Source organism: Ranitomeya variabilis, chromosome 6 (assembly GCF_051348905.1).
Source record: "Ranitomeya variabilis isolate aRanVar5 chromosome 6, aRanVar5.hap1, whole genome shotgun sequence".
NCBI lineage: Eukaryota > Metazoa > Chordata > Amphibia > Anura > Dendrobatidae > Ranitomeya > Ranitomeya variabilis.
In genome coordinates this window covers 495,838,781-495,852,752 of record NC_135237.1, presented here as the reverse complement: position 1 = coordinate 495,852,752, position 13,972 = coordinate 495,838,781, and the positions used below count along the sequence as shown (strand labels likewise).

The 13,972-nt window shown below is 54.1% G+C and overlaps 15 non-coding genes and 1 pseudogene across 15 annotated transcripts; all 16 read right to left on the bottom strand.

Moving 5' to 3' along the window:
- Positions 1–530: 530 nt before the first annotated feature.
- On the bottom strand, positions 531–649 carry LOC143783746 (5S ribosomal RNA). The gene has a single exon (XR_013217416.1). It is a non-coding gene; the product is annotated as a 5S ribosomal RNA (ribosomal RNA).
- Positions 650–855: 206 nt separating this feature from the next.
- LOC143783975 (5S ribosomal RNA) lies at positions 856–975 on the bottom strand. The gene has a single exon (XR_013217635.1). It is a non-coding gene; the product is annotated as a 5S ribosomal RNA (ribosomal RNA).
- A 1,407-nt stretch (positions 976–2,382) lies between these two features.
- Positions 2,383–2,501, bottom strand: LOC143783745 (5S ribosomal RNA). The gene has a single exon (XR_013217415.1). It is a non-coding gene; the product is annotated as a 5S ribosomal RNA (ribosomal RNA).
- Positions 2,502–2,707: 206 nt separating this feature from the next.
- LOC143784040 (5S ribosomal RNA) lies at positions 2,708–2,827 on the bottom strand (annotated as a pseudogene).
- A 1,408-nt stretch (positions 2,828–4,235) lies between these two features.
- LOC143783744 (5S ribosomal RNA) lies at positions 4,236–4,354 on the bottom strand. The gene has a single exon (XR_013217414.1). It is a non-coding gene; the product is annotated as a 5S ribosomal RNA (ribosomal RNA).
- Positions 4,355–4,560: 206 nt separating this feature from the next.
- On the bottom strand, positions 4,561–4,680 carry LOC143783974 (5S ribosomal RNA). Its single transcript, XR_013217634.1, has one exon. It is a non-coding gene; the product is annotated as a 5S ribosomal RNA (ribosomal RNA).
- Positions 4,681–6,088: 1,408 nt separating this feature from the next.
- On the bottom strand, positions 6,089–6,207 carry LOC143783743 (5S ribosomal RNA). Its single transcript, XR_013217413.1, has one exon. It is a non-coding gene; the product is annotated as a 5S ribosomal RNA (ribosomal RNA).
- A 206-nt stretch (positions 6,208–6,413) lies between these two features.
- On the bottom strand, positions 6,414–6,533 carry LOC143783973 (5S ribosomal RNA). Its single transcript, XR_013217633.1, has one exon. It is a non-coding gene; the product is annotated as a 5S ribosomal RNA (ribosomal RNA).
- A 1,409-nt stretch (positions 6,534–7,942) lies between these two features.
- On the bottom strand, positions 7,943–8,061 carry LOC143783742 (5S ribosomal RNA). The gene has a single exon (XR_013217412.1). It is a non-coding gene; the product is annotated as a 5S ribosomal RNA (ribosomal RNA).
- Positions 8,062–8,274: 213 nt separating this feature from the next.
- Positions 8,275–8,394, bottom strand: LOC143783972 (5S ribosomal RNA). Its single transcript, XR_013217632.1, has one exon. It is a non-coding gene; the product is annotated as a 5S ribosomal RNA (ribosomal RNA).
- A 1,409-nt stretch (positions 8,395–9,803) lies between these two features.
- On the bottom strand, positions 9,804–9,922 carry LOC143783741 (5S ribosomal RNA). Its single transcript, XR_013217411.1, has one exon. It is a non-coding gene; the product is annotated as a 5S ribosomal RNA (ribosomal RNA).
- A 206-nt stretch (positions 9,923–10,128) lies between these two features.
- On the bottom strand, positions 10,129–10,248 carry LOC143783971 (5S ribosomal RNA). Its single transcript, XR_013217631.1, has one exon. It is a non-coding gene; the product is annotated as a 5S ribosomal RNA (ribosomal RNA).
- A 1,409-nt stretch (positions 10,249–11,657) lies between these two features.
- Positions 11,658–11,776, bottom strand: LOC143783740 (5S ribosomal RNA). Its single transcript, XR_013217410.1, has one exon. It is a non-coding gene; the product is annotated as a 5S ribosomal RNA (ribosomal RNA).
- A 206-nt stretch (positions 11,777–11,982) lies between these two features.
- LOC143783969 (5S ribosomal RNA) lies at positions 11,983–12,102 on the bottom strand. The gene has a single exon (XR_013217629.1). It is a non-coding gene; the product is annotated as a 5S ribosomal RNA (ribosomal RNA).
- A 1,406-nt stretch (positions 12,103–13,508) lies between these two features.
- On the bottom strand, positions 13,509–13,627 carry LOC143783738 (5S ribosomal RNA). Its single transcript, XR_013217408.1, has one exon. It is a non-coding gene; the product is annotated as a 5S ribosomal RNA (ribosomal RNA).
- A 206-nt stretch (positions 13,628–13,833) lies between these two features.
- LOC143783823 (5S ribosomal RNA) lies at positions 13,834–13,953 on the bottom strand. The gene has a single exon (XR_013217489.1). It is a non-coding gene; the product is annotated as a 5S ribosomal RNA (ribosomal RNA).
- Between the last annotated feature and the right edge of the window lie 19 nt (positions 13,954–13,972).

The following is a 13,972-nucleotide window of genomic DNA, read 5'->3' as shown; positions in this document are numbered from 1 at the left end:
CTCCAGCGACCACACAGCGACGCTGCAGCGATCGGCATCGTTGTCGATATCGCTGCAGCGTCGCTTAATGTGACGGTACCTTTAACCATTCATCTGGGGGGGGGGGACGTGACAGAAAGAGCAAGCTGGAGCAGCAACTTGAGGTGGATCGAGACGTCCAGGAGCGAATGAAGGAAGAGGGTGAGATGGTTGCGAGTGACTGTGAGCTGCTCTTCAGGGGAGTCGTGTTGCCTGCAAAGGTGTTCTGCTTGCTTCGGCCTGTAAACTGGCCACCAGGTTGCCGGCGGTTGCTTCCAAGCCTGCAGGAGGCGCTGGTCCTGTTGAAAAGAAGCCTAGTATTAAAAGTAAATAAGCAACAATGCTGGAGGCCCACGGTGATGAGAAGGATGCTGGCATTTTGCAAGGATGGAATAGCGCAAGAGTGAAAGCAAATGACAAGAAGAAAGAAGCATGTGTGCCCTTGTGAAAGGGAATGGAAAAAAGGCATAGAGGAGAGTGACCCCTGCTGGTGGAAGGAAGGAAAAAGCAAAAGCCTACAGCACCTGGTATTCCCAGGCGGTCTCCCATCCAAGTACTAACCAGGCCCGACCCTGCTTAGCTTCCGAGATCAGACGAGATCGGGCGTGTTCAGGGTGGTGTGGCCGTAGGCAGAGACAAGCCTCTCACTTGCTGCTTTTCTACTTTGCACTCTGGCTGCCCTGTCCTGTCCAGTCCAGTGCTCAGCAAGAGGCCCTTTTGTGCTTTCCTTTCTCTTCACGGACTTGTGGGGCTTGGGGCTTCCAGCCTCTAGGTTGCTTAAGGTCGGTGTCTGGCAAGGAGCCGCTCTATACTAGCCGAGCAAGATGTCATCAAAACTGTCTACAGCACCTGGTGTTCCCAGGAGGTCTCCCATCCAAGTACTGTCCAAGCCCAGCCCTGCTTTGCTTCCGAGATCGGACGAGATCGGGCGTATCCAGGGTGGTGTGGCCAGTAGACGCTGCTTGGCCCATCGCCTGGCCAGCCTTCCTCAGGCTCGCGTGGTGGCGAGAACTCTGACCATGTGGAGGCGGGCTCCGAAGGGCCCATGCAAAGGCTGGGCTGCCCCTATAGGCGTTGTTTGTTTTGCAGTGAAACACCTGCCGCAGCAGGGCCTGAGCATCAGGTGTCTTTAAAAATGGCTCGACGCAGGGTCTCCTGCAGGCTAAAGGTACCGTCACATTAAGCGACTTAACAGCGATAACGATAGCGATCTGTGACGTTGCAGCGTCCTGGATAGCGATATCGTTGTGTTTGACACGCAGCAGCGATCTGGATCCTGCTGTGATATCGCTGGTCGTTGCTGAAAGTCCAGAACTTTATTTGGTCGTCAGATCGGCGTGTATCGTCGTGTTTGACAGCAAAAGCAACGATGCCAGCAATGTTTTACAATGGTAACCAGGGCAAATATCGAGTTACTAAGCGCAGGGCCGCGCTTAGTAACCCGATATTTACCCTGGTTACCATTGTAAAAGTAAAAAAAAAACACTACATACTCACCCTCTGATGTCTGTCACGTCCCCCGGCGTCCGCGCTGCTGCTCATAGCTTTCTGCACTGACTGTGTCAGTGCCGGCCGGAAAGCAAAGCACAGCGGTGACGTCACCGCTGTGCTTTAGGGCCGGCGCTTACACAGTGCAGGGAAGCGGACGCCGGGGGACGCGGCAGACACTGGAATGTAAGTATGTACTGTTTTTTTTTTTTTACATTTACACTGGTAACCAGGGTAAACATCGGGTTACTAAGCGCGGCCCTGCGCTTAGTAACCCGATGTTTACCCTGGTTACCCGGGGACTTCGGCATCGTTGGTCACTGGAGAGCTGTCTGTGTGACAGCTCTCCAGCGACCACACAGCGACGCTGCAGCGATCGGCATCGTTGTCGATATCGCTGCAGCGTCGCTTAATGTGACGGTACCTTTAACCATTCATCTGGGGGGGGGGGGACGTGACAGAAAGAGCAAGCTGGAGCAGCAACTTGAGGTGGATCGAGACGTCCAGGAGCGAATGAAGGAAGAGGGTGAGATGGTTGCGAGTGACTGTGAGCTGCTCTTCAGGGGAGTCGTGTTGCCTGCAAAGGTGTTCTGCTTGCTTCGGCCTGTAAACTGGCCACCAGGTTGCCGGCGGTTGCTTCCAAGCCCGCAGGAGGCGCTGGTCCTGTTGAAAAGAAGCCTAGTATTAAAAGTAAATAAGCAACAATGCTGGAGGCCCACGGTGATGAGAAGGATGCTGGCATTTTGCAAGGATGGAATAGCGCAAGAGTGAAAGCAAATGACAAGAAGAAAGAAGCATGTGTGCCCTTGTGAAAGGGAATGGAAAAAAGGCATAGAGGAGAGTGACCCCTGCTGGTGGAAGGAAGGAAAAAGCAAAAGCCTACAGCACCTGGTATTCCCAGGCGGTCTCCCATCCAAGTACTAACCAGGCCCGACCCTGCTTAGCTTCCGAGATCAGACGAGATCGGGCGTGTTCAGGGTGGTGTGGCCGTAGGCAGAGACAAGCCTCTCACTTGCTGCTTTTCTACTTTGCACTCTGGCTGCCCTGTCCTGTCCAGTCCAGTGCTCAGCAAGAGGCCCTTTTGTGCTTTCCTTTCTCTTCACGGACTTGTGGGGCTTGGGGCTTCCAGCCTCTAGGTTGCTTAAGGTCGGTGTCTGGCAAGGAGCCGCTCTATACTAGCCGAGCAAGATGTCATCAAAACTGTCTAAAGCACCTGGTGTTCCCAGGAGGTCTCCCATCCAAGTACTGTCCAAGCCCAGCCCTGCTTTGCTTCCGAGATCGGACGAGATCGGGCGTATCCAGGGTGGTGTGGCCAGTAGACGCTGCTTGGCCCATCGCCTGGCCAGCCTTCCTCAGGCTCGCGTGGTGGCGAGAACTCTGACCATGTGGAGGCGGGCTCCGAAGGGCCCATGCAAAGGCTGGGCTGCCCCTATAGGCGTTGTTTGTTTTGCAGTGAAACACCTGCCGCAGCAGGGCCTGAGCATCAGGTGTCTTTAAAAATGGCTCGACGCAGGGTCTCCTGCAGGCTAAAGGTACCGTCACATTAAGCGACTTAACAACGATAACGATAGCGATCTGTGACGTTGCAGCGTCCTGGATAGCGATATCGTTGTGTTTGACACGCAGCAGCGATCTGGATCCTGCTGTGATATCGCTGGTCGTTGCTGAAAGTCCAGAACTTTATTTGGTCGTCAGATCGGCGTGTATCGTCGTGTTTGACAGCAAAAGCAACGATGCCAGCAATGTTTTACAATGGTAACCAGGGCAAATATCGAGTTACTAAGCGCAGGGCCGCGCTTAGTAACCCGATATTTACCCTGGTTACCATTGTAAAAGTAAAAAAAAAACACTACATACTCACCCTCTGATGTCTGTCACGTCCCCCGGCGTCCGCGCTGCTGCTCATAGCTTTCTGCACTGACTGTGTCAGTGCCGGCCGGAAAGCAAAGCACAGCGGTGACGTCACCGCTGTGCTTTAGGGCCGGCGCTTACACAGTGCAGGGAAGCGGACGCCGGGGGACGCGGCAGACACTGGAATGTAAGTATGTACTGTTTTTTTTTTTTTACATTTACACTGGTAACCAGGGTAAACATCGGGTTACTAAGCGCGGCCCTGCGCTTAGTAACCCGATGTTTACCCTGGTTACCCGGGGACTTCGGCATCGTTGGTCACTGGAGAGCTGTCTGTGTGACAGCTCTCCAGCGACCACACAGCGACGCTGCAGCGATCGGCATCGTTGTCGATATCGCTGCAGCGTCGCTTAATGTGACGGTACCTTTAACCATTCATCTGGGGGGGGGGGGGACGTGACAGAAAGAGCAAGCTGGAGCAGCGACTTGAGGTGGATCGAGACGTCCAGGAGCGAATGAAGGAAGAGGGTGAGATGGTTGCGAGTGACTGTGAGCTGCTCTTCAGGGGAGTCGTGTTGCCTGCAAAGGTGTTCTGCTTGCTTCGGCCTGTAAACTGGCCACCAGGTTGCCGGCGGTTGCTTCCAAGCCCGCAGGAGGCGCTGGTCCTGTTGAAAAGAAGCCTAGTATTAAAAGTAAATAAGCAACAATGCTGGAGGCCCACGGTGATGAGAAGGATGCTGGCATTTTGCAAGGATGGAATAGCGCAAGAGTGAAAGCAAATGACAAGAAGAAAGAAGCATGTGTGCCCTTGTGAAAGGGAATGGAAAAAAGGCATAGAGGAGAGTGACCCCTGCTGGTGGAAGGAAGGAAAAAGCAAAAGCCTACAGCACCTGGTATTCCCAGGCGGTCTCCCATCCAAGTACTAACCAGGCCCGACCCTGCTTAGCTTCCGAGATCAGACGAGATCGGGCGTGTTCAGGGTGGTGTGGCCGTAGGCAGAGACAAGCCTCTCACTTGCTGCTTTTCTACTTTGCACTCTGGCTGCCCTGTCCTGTCCAGTCCAGTGCTCAGCAAGAGGCCCTTTTGTGCTTTCCTTTCTCTTCACGGACTTGTGGGGCTTGGGGCTTCCAGCCTCTAGGTTGCTTAAGGTCGGTGTCTGGCAAGGAGCCGCTCTATACTAGCCGAGCAAGATGTCATCAAAACTGTCTACAGCACCTGGTGTTCCCAGGAGGTCTCCCATCCAAGTACTGTCCAAGCCCAGCCCTGCTTTGCTTCCGAGATCGGACGAGATCGGGCGTATCCAGGGTGGTGTGGCCAGTAGACGCTGCTTGGCCCATCGCCTGGCCAGCCTTCCTCAGGCTCGCGTGGTGGCGAGAACTCTGACCATGTGGAGGCGGGCTCCGAAGGGCCCATGCAAAGGCTGGGCTGCCCCTATAGGCGTTGTTTGTTTTGCAGTGAAACACCTGCCGCAGCAGGGCCTGAGCATCAGGTGTCTTTAAAAATGGCTCGACGCAGGGTCTCCTGCAGGCTAAAGGTACCGTCACATTAAGCGACTTAACAACGATAACGATAGCGATCTGTGACGTTGCAGCGTCCTGGATAGCGATATCGTTGTGTTTGACACGCAGCAGCGATCTGGATCCTGCTGTGATATCGCTGGTCGTTGCTGAAAGTCCAGAACTTTATTTGGTCGTCAGATCGGCGTGTATCGTCGTGTTTGACAGCAAAAGCAACGATGCCAGCAATGTTTTACAATGGTAACCAGGGCAAATATCGAGTTACTAAGCGCAGGGCCGCGCTTAGTAACCCGATATTTACCCTGGTTACCATTGTAAAAGTAAAAAAAAAACACTACATACTCACCCTCTGATGTCTGTCACGTCCCCCGGCGTCCGCGCTGCTGCTCATAGCTTTCTGCACTGACTGTGTCAGTGCCGGCCGGAAAGCAAAGCACAGCGGTGACGTCACCGCTGTGCTTTAGGGCCGGCGCTTACACAGTGCAGGGAAGCGGACGCCGGGGGACGCGGCAGACACTGGAATGTAAGTATGTACTGTTTTTTTTTTTTTACATTTACACTGGTAACCAGGGTAAACATCGGGTTACTAAGCGCGGCCCTGCGCTTAGTAACCCGATGTTTACCCTGGTTACCCGGGGACTTCGGCATCGTTGGTCACTGGAGAGCTGTCTGTGTGACAGCTCTCCAGCGACCACACAGCGACGCTGCAGCGATCGGCATCGTTGTCGATATCGCTGCAGCGTCGCTTAATGTGACGGTACCTTTAACCATTCATCTGGGGGGGGGGGGGACGTGACAGAAAGAGCAAGCTGGAGCAGCAACTTGAGGTGGATCGAGACGTCCAGGAGCGAATGAAGGAAGAGGGTGAGATGGTTGCGAGTGACTGTGAGCTGCTCTTCAGGGGAGTCGTGTTGCCTGCAAAGGTGTTCTGCTTGCTTCGGCCTGTAAACTGGCCACCAGGTTGCCGGCGGTTGCTTCCAAGCCCGCAGGAGGCGCTGGTCCTGTTGAAAAGAAGCCTAGTATTAAAAGTAAATAAGCAACAATGCTGGAGGCCCACGGTGATGAGAAGGATGCTGGCATTTTGCAAGGATGGAATAGCGCAAGAGTGAAAGCAAATGACAAGAAGAAAGAAGCATGTGTGCCCTTGTGAAAGGGAATGGAAAAAAGGCATAGAGGAGAGTGACCCCTGCTGGTGGAAGGAAGGAAAAAGCAAAAGCCTACAGCACCTGGTATTCCCAGGCGGTCTCCCATCCAAGTACTAACCAGGCCCGACCCTGCTTAGCTTCCGAGATCAGACGAGATCGGGCGTGTTCAGGGTGGTGTGGCCGTAGGCAGAGACAAGCCTCTCACTTGCTGCTTTTCTACTTTGCACTCTGGCTGCCCTGTCCTGTCCAGTCCAGTGCTCAGCAAGAGGCCCTTTTGTGCTTTCCTTTCTCTTCACGGACTTGTGGGGCTTGGGGCTTCCAGCCTCTAGGTTGCTTAAGGTCGGTGTCTGGCAAGGAGCCGCTCTATACTAGCCGAGCAAGATGTCATCAAAACTGTCTACAGCACCTGGTGTTCCCAGGAGGTCTCCCATCCAAGTACTGTCCAAGCCCAGCCCTGCTTTGCTTCCGAGATCGGACGAGATCGGGCGTATCCAGGGTGGTGTGGCCAGTAGACGCTGCTTGGCCCATCGCCTGGCCAGCCTTCCTCAGGCTCGCGTGGTGGCGAGAACTCTGACCATGTGGAGGCGGGCTCCGAAGGGCCCATGCAAAGGCTGGGCTGCCCCTATAGGCGTTGTTTGTTTTGCAGTGAAACACCTGCCGCAGCAGGGCCTGAGCATCAGGTGTCTTTAAAAATGGCTCGACGCAGGGTCTCCTGCAGGCTAAAGGTACCGTCACATTAAGCGACTTAACAACGATAACGATAGCGATCTGTGACGTTGCAGCGTCCTGGATAGCGATATCGTTGTGTTTGACACGCAGCAGCGATCTGGATCCTGCTGTGATATCGCTGGTCGTTGCTGAAAGTCCAGAACTTTATTTGGTCGTCAGATCGGCGTGTATCGTCGTGTTTGACAGCAAAAGCAACGATGCCAGCAATGTTTTACAATGGTAACCAGGGCAAATATCGAGTTACTAAGCGCAGGGCCGCGCTTAGTAACCCGATATTTACCCTGGTTACCATTGTAAAAGTAAAAAAAAAACACTACATACTCACCCTCTGATGTCTGTCACGTCCCCCGGCGTCCGCGCTGCTGCTCATAGCTTTCTGCACTGACTGTGTCAGTGCCGGCCGGAAAGCAAAGCACAGCGGTGACGTCACCGCTGTGCTTTAGGGCCGGCGCTTACACAGTGCAGGGAAGCGGACGCCGGGGGACGCGGCAGACACTGGAATGTAAGTATGTACTGTTTTTTTTTTTTTACATTTACACTGGTAACCAGGGTAAACATCGGGTTACTAAGCGCGGCCCTGCGCTTAGTAACCCGATGTTTACCCTGGTTACCCGGGGACTTCGGCATCGTTGGTCACTGGAGAGCTGTCTGTGTGACAGCTCTCCAGCGACCACACAGCGACGCTGCAGCGATCGGCATCGTTGTCGATATCGCTGCAGCGTCGCTTAATGTGACGGTACCTTTAACCATTCATCTGGGGGGGGGGGGGGACGTGACAGAAAGAGCAAGCTGGAGCAGCAACTTGAGGTGGATCGAGACGTCCAGGAGCGAATGAAGGAAGAGGGTGAGATGGTTGCGAGTGACTGTGAGCTGCTCTTCAGGGGAGTCGTGTTGCCTGCAAAGGTGTTCTGCTTGCTTCGGCCTGTAAACTGGCCACCAGGTTGCCGGCGGTTGCTTCCAAGCCCGCAGGAGGCGCTGGTCCTGTTGAAAAGAAGCCTAGTATTAAAAGTAAATAAGCAACAATGCTGGAGGCCCACGGTGATGAGAAGGATGCTGGCATTTTGCAAGGATGGAATAGCGCAAGAGTGAAAGCAAATGACAAGAAGAAAGAAGCATGTGTGCCCTTGTGAAAGGGAATGGAAAAAAGGCATAGAGGAGAGTGACCCCTGCTGGTGGAAGGAAGGAAAAAGCAAAAGCCTACAGCACCTGGTATTCCCAGGCGGTCTCCCATCCAAGTACTAACCAGGCCCGACCCTGCTTAGCTTCCGAGATCAGACGAGATCGGGCGTGTTCAGGGTGGTGTGGCCGTAGGCAGAGACAAGCCTCTCACTTGCTGCTTTTCTACTTTGCACTCTGGCTGCCCTGTCCTGTCCAGTCCAGTGCTCAGCAAGAGGCCCTTTTGTGCTTTCCTTTCTCTTCACGGACTTGTGGGGCTTGGGGCTTGGGGCTTCCAGCCTCTAGGTTGCTTAAGGTCGGTGTCTGGCAAGGAGCCGCTCTATACTAGCCGAGCAAGATGTCATCAAAACTGTCTACAGCACCTGGTGTTCCCAGGAGGTCTCCCATCCAAGTACTGTCCAAGCCCAGCCCTGCTTTGCTTCCGAGATCGGACGAGATCGGGCGTATCCAGGGTGGTGTGGCCAGTAGACGCTGCTTGGCCCATCGCCTGGCCAGCCTTCCTCAGGCTCGCGTGGTGGCGAGAACTCTGACCATGTGGAGGCGGGCTCCGAAGGGCCCATGCAAAGGCTGGGCTGCCCCTATAGGCGTTGTTTGTTTTGCAGTGAAACACCTGCCGCAGCAGGGCCTGAGCATCAGGTGTCTTTAAAAATGGCTCGACGCAGGGTCTCCTGCAGGCTAAAGGTACCGTCACATTAAGCGACTTAACAACGATAACGATAGCGATCTGTGACGTTGCAGCGTCCTGGATAGCGATATCGTTGTGTTTGACACGCAGCAGCGATCTGGATCCTGCTGTGATATCGCTGGTCGTTGCTGAAAGTCCAGAACTTTATTTGGTCGTCAGATCGGCGTGTATCGTCGTGTTTGACAGCAAAAGCAACGATGCCAGCAATGTTTTACAATGGTAACCAGGGCAAATATCGAGTTACTAAGCGCAGGGCCGCGCTTAGTAACCCGATATTTACCCTGGTTACCATTGTAAAAGTAAAAAAAAAACACTACATACTCACCCTCTGATGTCTGTCACGTCCCCCGGCGTCCGCGCTGCTGCTCATAGCTTTCTGCACTGACTGTGTCAGTGCCGGCCGGAAAGCAAAGCACAGCGGTGACGTCACCGCTGTGCTTTAGGGCCGGCGCTTACACAGTGCAGGGAAGCGGACGCCGGGGGACGCGGCAGACACTGGAATGTAAGTATGTACTGTTTTTTTTTTTTTACATTTACACTGGTAACCAGGGTAAACATCGGGTTACTAAGCGCGGCCCTGCGCTTAGTAACCCGATGTTTACCCTGGTTACCCGGGGACTTCGGCATCGTTGGTCACTGGAGAGCTGTCTGTGTGACAGCTCTCCAGCGACCACACAGCGACGCTGCAGCGATCGGCATCGTTGTCGATATCGCTGCAGCGTCGCTTAATGTGACGGTACCTTTAACCATTCATCTGGGGGGGGGGGGGGACGTGACAGAAAGAGCAAGCTGGAGCAGCAACTTGAGGTGGATCGAGACGTCCAGGAGCGAATGAAGGAAGAGGGTGAGATGGTTGCGAGTGACTGTGAGCTGCTCTTCAGGGGAGTCGTGTTGCCTGCAAAGGTGTTCTGCTTGCTTCGGCCTGTAAACTGGCCACCAGGTTGCCGGCGGTTGCTTCCAAGCCCGCAGGAGGCGCTGGTCCTGTTGAAAAGAAGCCTAGTATTAAAAGTAAATAAGCAACAATGCTGGAGGCCCACGGTGATGAGAAGGATGCTGGCATTTTGCAAGGATGGAATAGCGCAAGAGTGAAAGCAAATGACAAGAAGAAAGAAGCATGTGTGCCCTTGTGAAAGGGAATGGAAAAAAGGCATAGAGGAGAGTGACCCCTGCTGGTGGAAGGAAGGAAAAAGCAAAAGCCTACAGCACCTGGTATTCCCAGGCGGTCTCCCATCCAAGTACTAACCAGGCCCGACCCTGCTTAGCTTCCGAGATCAGACGAGATCGGGCGTGTTCAGGGTGGTGTGGCCGTAGGCAGAGACAAGCCTCTCACTTGCTGCTTTTCTACTTTGCACTCTGGCTGCCCTGTCCTGTCCAGTCCAGTGCTCAGCAAGAGGCCCTTTTGTGCTTTCCTTTCTCTTCACGGACTTGTGGGGCTTGGGGCTTCCAGCCTCTAGGTTGCTTAAGGTCGGTGTCTGGCAAGGAGCCGCTCTATACTAGCCGAGCAAGATGTCATCAAAACTGTCTACAGCACCTGGTGTTCCCAGGAGGTCTCCCATCCAAGTACTGTCCAAGCCCAGCCCTGCTTTGCTTCCGAGATCGGACGAGATCGGGCGTATCCAGGGTGGTGTGGCCAGTAGACGCTGCTTGGCCCATCGCCTGGCCAGCCTTCCTCAGGCTCGCGTGGTGGCGAGAACTCTGACCATGTGGAGGCGGGCTCCGAAGGGCCCATGCAAAGGCTGGGCTGCCCCTATAGGCGTTGTTTGTTTTGCAGTGAAACACCTGCCGCAGCAGGGCCTGAGCATCAGGTGTCTTTAAAAATGGCTCGACGCAGGGTCTCCTGCAGGCTAAAGGTACCGTCACATTAAGCGACTTAACAACGATAACGATAGCGATCTGTGACGTTGCAGCGTCCTGGATAGCGATATCGTTGTGTTTGACACGCAGCAGCGATCTGGATCCTGCTGTGATATCGCTGGTCGTTGCTGAAAGTCCAGAACTTTATTTGGTCGTCAGATCGGCGTGTATCGTCGTGTTTGACAGCAAAAGCAACGATGCCAGCAATGTTTTACAATGGTAACCAGGGCAAATATCGAGTTACTAAGCGCAGGGCCGCGCTTAGTAACCCGATATTTACCCTGGTTACCATTGTAAAAGTAAAAAAAAAACACTACATACTCACCCTCTGATGTCTGTCACGTCCCCCGGCGTCCGCGCTGCTGCTCATAGCTTTCTGCACTGACTGTGTCAGTGCCGGCCGGAAAGCAAAGCACAGCGGTGACGTCACCGCTGTGCTTTAGGGCCGGCGCTTACACAGTGCAGGGAAGCGGACGCCGGGGGACGCGGCAGACACTGGAATGTAAGTATGTACTGTTTTTTTTTTTTTACATTTACACTGGTAACCAGGGTAAACATCGGGTTACTAAGCGCGGCCCTGCGCTTAGTAACCCGATGTTTACCCTGGTTACCCGGGGACTTCGGCATCGTTGGTCACTGGAGAGCTGTCTGTGTGACAGCTCTCCAGCGACCACACAGCGACGCTGCAGCGATCGGCATCGTTGTCGATATCGCTGCAGCGTCGCTTAATGTGACGGTACCTTTAACCATTCATCTGGGGGGGGGGGGGGACGTGACAGAAAGAGCAAGCTGGAGCAGCAACTTGAGGTGGATCGAGACGTCCAGGAGCGAATGAAGGAAGAGGGTGAGATGGTTGCGAGTGACTGTGAGCTGCTCTTCAGGGGAGTCGTGTTGCCTGCAAAGGTGTTCTGCTTGCTTCGGCCTGTAAACTGGCCACCAGGTTGCCGGCGGTTGCTTCCAAGCCCGCAGGAGGCGCTGGTCCTGTTGAAAAGAAGCCTAGTATTAAAAGTAAATAAGCAACAATGCTGGAGGCCCACGGTGATGAGAAGGATGCTGGCATTTTGCAAGGATGGAATAGCGCAAGAGTGAAAGCAAATGACAAGAAGAAAGAAGCATGTGTGCCCTTGTGAAAGGGAATGGAAAAAAGGCATAGAGGAGAGTGACCCCTGCTGGTGGAAGGAAGGAAAAAGCAAAAGCCTACAGCACCTGGTATTCCCAGGCGGTCTCCCATCCAAGTACTAACCAGGCCCGACCCTGCTTAGCTTCCGAGATCAGACGAGATCGGGCGTGTTCAGGGTGGTGTGGCCGTAGGCAGAGACAAGCCTCTCACTTGCTGCTTTTCTACTTTGCACTCTGGCTGCCCTGTCCTGTCCAGTCCAGTGCTCAGCAAGAGGCCCTTTTGTGCTTTCCTTTCTCTTCACGGACTTGTGGGGCTTGGGGCTTCCAGCCTCTAGGTTGCTTAAGGTCGGTGTCTGGCAAGGAGCCGCTCTATACTAGCCGAGCAAGATGTCATCAAAACTGTCTACAGCACCTGGTGTTCCCAGGAGGTCTCCCATCCAAGTACTGTCCAAGCCCAGCCCTGCTTTGCTTCCGAGATCGGACGAGATCGGGCGTATCCAGGGTGGTGTGGCCAGTAGACGCTGCTTGGCCCATCGCCTGGCCAGCCTTCCTCAGGCTCGCGTGGTGGCGAGAACTCTGACCATGTGGAGGCGGGCTCCGAAGGGCCCATGCAAAGGCTGGGCTGCCCCTATAGGCGTTGTTTGTTTTGCAGTGAAACACCTGCCGCAGCAGGGCCTGAGCATCAGGTGTCTTTAAAAATGGCTCGACGCAGGGTCTCCTGCAGGCTAAAGGTACCGTCACATTAAGCGACTTAACAACGATAACGATAGCGATCTGTGACGTTGCAGCGTCCTGGATAGCGATATCGTTGTGTTTGACACGCAGCAGCGATCTGGATCCTGCTGTGATATCGCTGGTCGTTGCTGAAAGTCCAGAACTTTATTTGGTCGTCAGATCGGCGTGTATCGTCGTGTTTGACAGCAAAAGCAACGATGCCAGCAATGTTTTACAATGGTAACCAGGGCAAATATCGAGTTACTAAGCGCAGGGCCGCGCTTAGTAACCCGATATTTACCCTGGTTACCATTGTAAAAGTAAAAAAAAAAACACTACATACTCACCCTCTGATGTCTGTCACGTCCCCCGGCGTCCGCGCTGCTGCTCATAGCTTTCTGCACTGACTGTGTCAGTGCCGGCCGGAAAGCAAAGCACAGCGGTGACGTCACCGCTGTGCTTTAGGGCCGGCGCTTACACAGTGCAGGGAAGCGGACGCCGGGGGACGCGGCAGACACTGGAATGTAAGTATGTACTGTTTTTTTTTTTTTACATTTACACTGGTAACCAGGGTAAACATCGGGTTACTAAGCGCGACCCTGCGCTTAGTAACCCGATGTTTACCCTGGTTACCCGGGGACTTCGGCATCGTTGGTCACTGGAGAGCTGTCTGTGTGACAGCTCTCCAGCGACCACACAGCGACGCTGCAGCGATCGGCATCGTTGTCGATATCGCTGCAGCGTCGCTTAATGTGACGGTACCTTTAACCATTCATCTGGGGGGGGGGACGTGACAGAAAGAGCAAGCTGGAGCAGCAACTTGAGGTGGATCGAGACGTCCAGGAGCGAATGAAGGAAGAGGGTGAGATGGTTGCGAGTGACTGTGAGCTGCTCTTCAGGGGAGTCGTGTTGCCTGCAAAGGTGTTCTGCTTGCTTCGGCCTGTAAACTGGCCACCAGGTTGCCGGCGGTTGCTTCCAAGCCCGCAGGAGGCGCTGGTCCTGTTGAAAAGAAGCCTAGTATTAAAAGTAAATAAGCAACAATGCTGGAGGCCCACGGTGATGAGAAGGATGCTGGCATTTTGCAAGGATGGAATAGCGCAAGAGTGAAAGCAAATGACAAGAAGAAAGAAGCATGTGTGCCCTTGTGAAAGGGAATGGAAAAAAGGCATAGAGGAGAGTGACCCCTGCTGGTGGAAGGAAGGAAAAAGCAAAAGCCTACAGCACCTGGTATTCCCAGGCGGTCTCCCATCCAAGTACTAACCAGGCCCGACCCTGCTTAGCTTCCGAGATCAGACGAGATCGGGCGTGTTCAGGGTGGTGTGGCCGTAGGCAGAGACAAGCCTCTCACTTGCTGCTTTTCTACTTTGCACTCTGGCTGCCCTGTCCTGTCCAGTCCAGTGCTCAGCAAGAGGCCCTTTTGTGCTTTCCTTTCTCTTCACGGACTTGTGGGGCTTGGGGCTTCCAGCCTCTAGGTTGCTTAAGGTCGGTGTCTGGCAAGGAGCCGCTCTATACTAGCCGAGCAAGATGTCATCAAAACTGTCTACAGCACTTGGTGTTCCCAGGAGGTCTCCCATCCAAGTACTGTCCAAGCCCAGCCCTGCTTTGCTTCCGAGATCGGACGAGATCGGGCGTATCCAGGGTGGTGTGGCCAGTAGACGCTGCTTGGCCCATCGCCT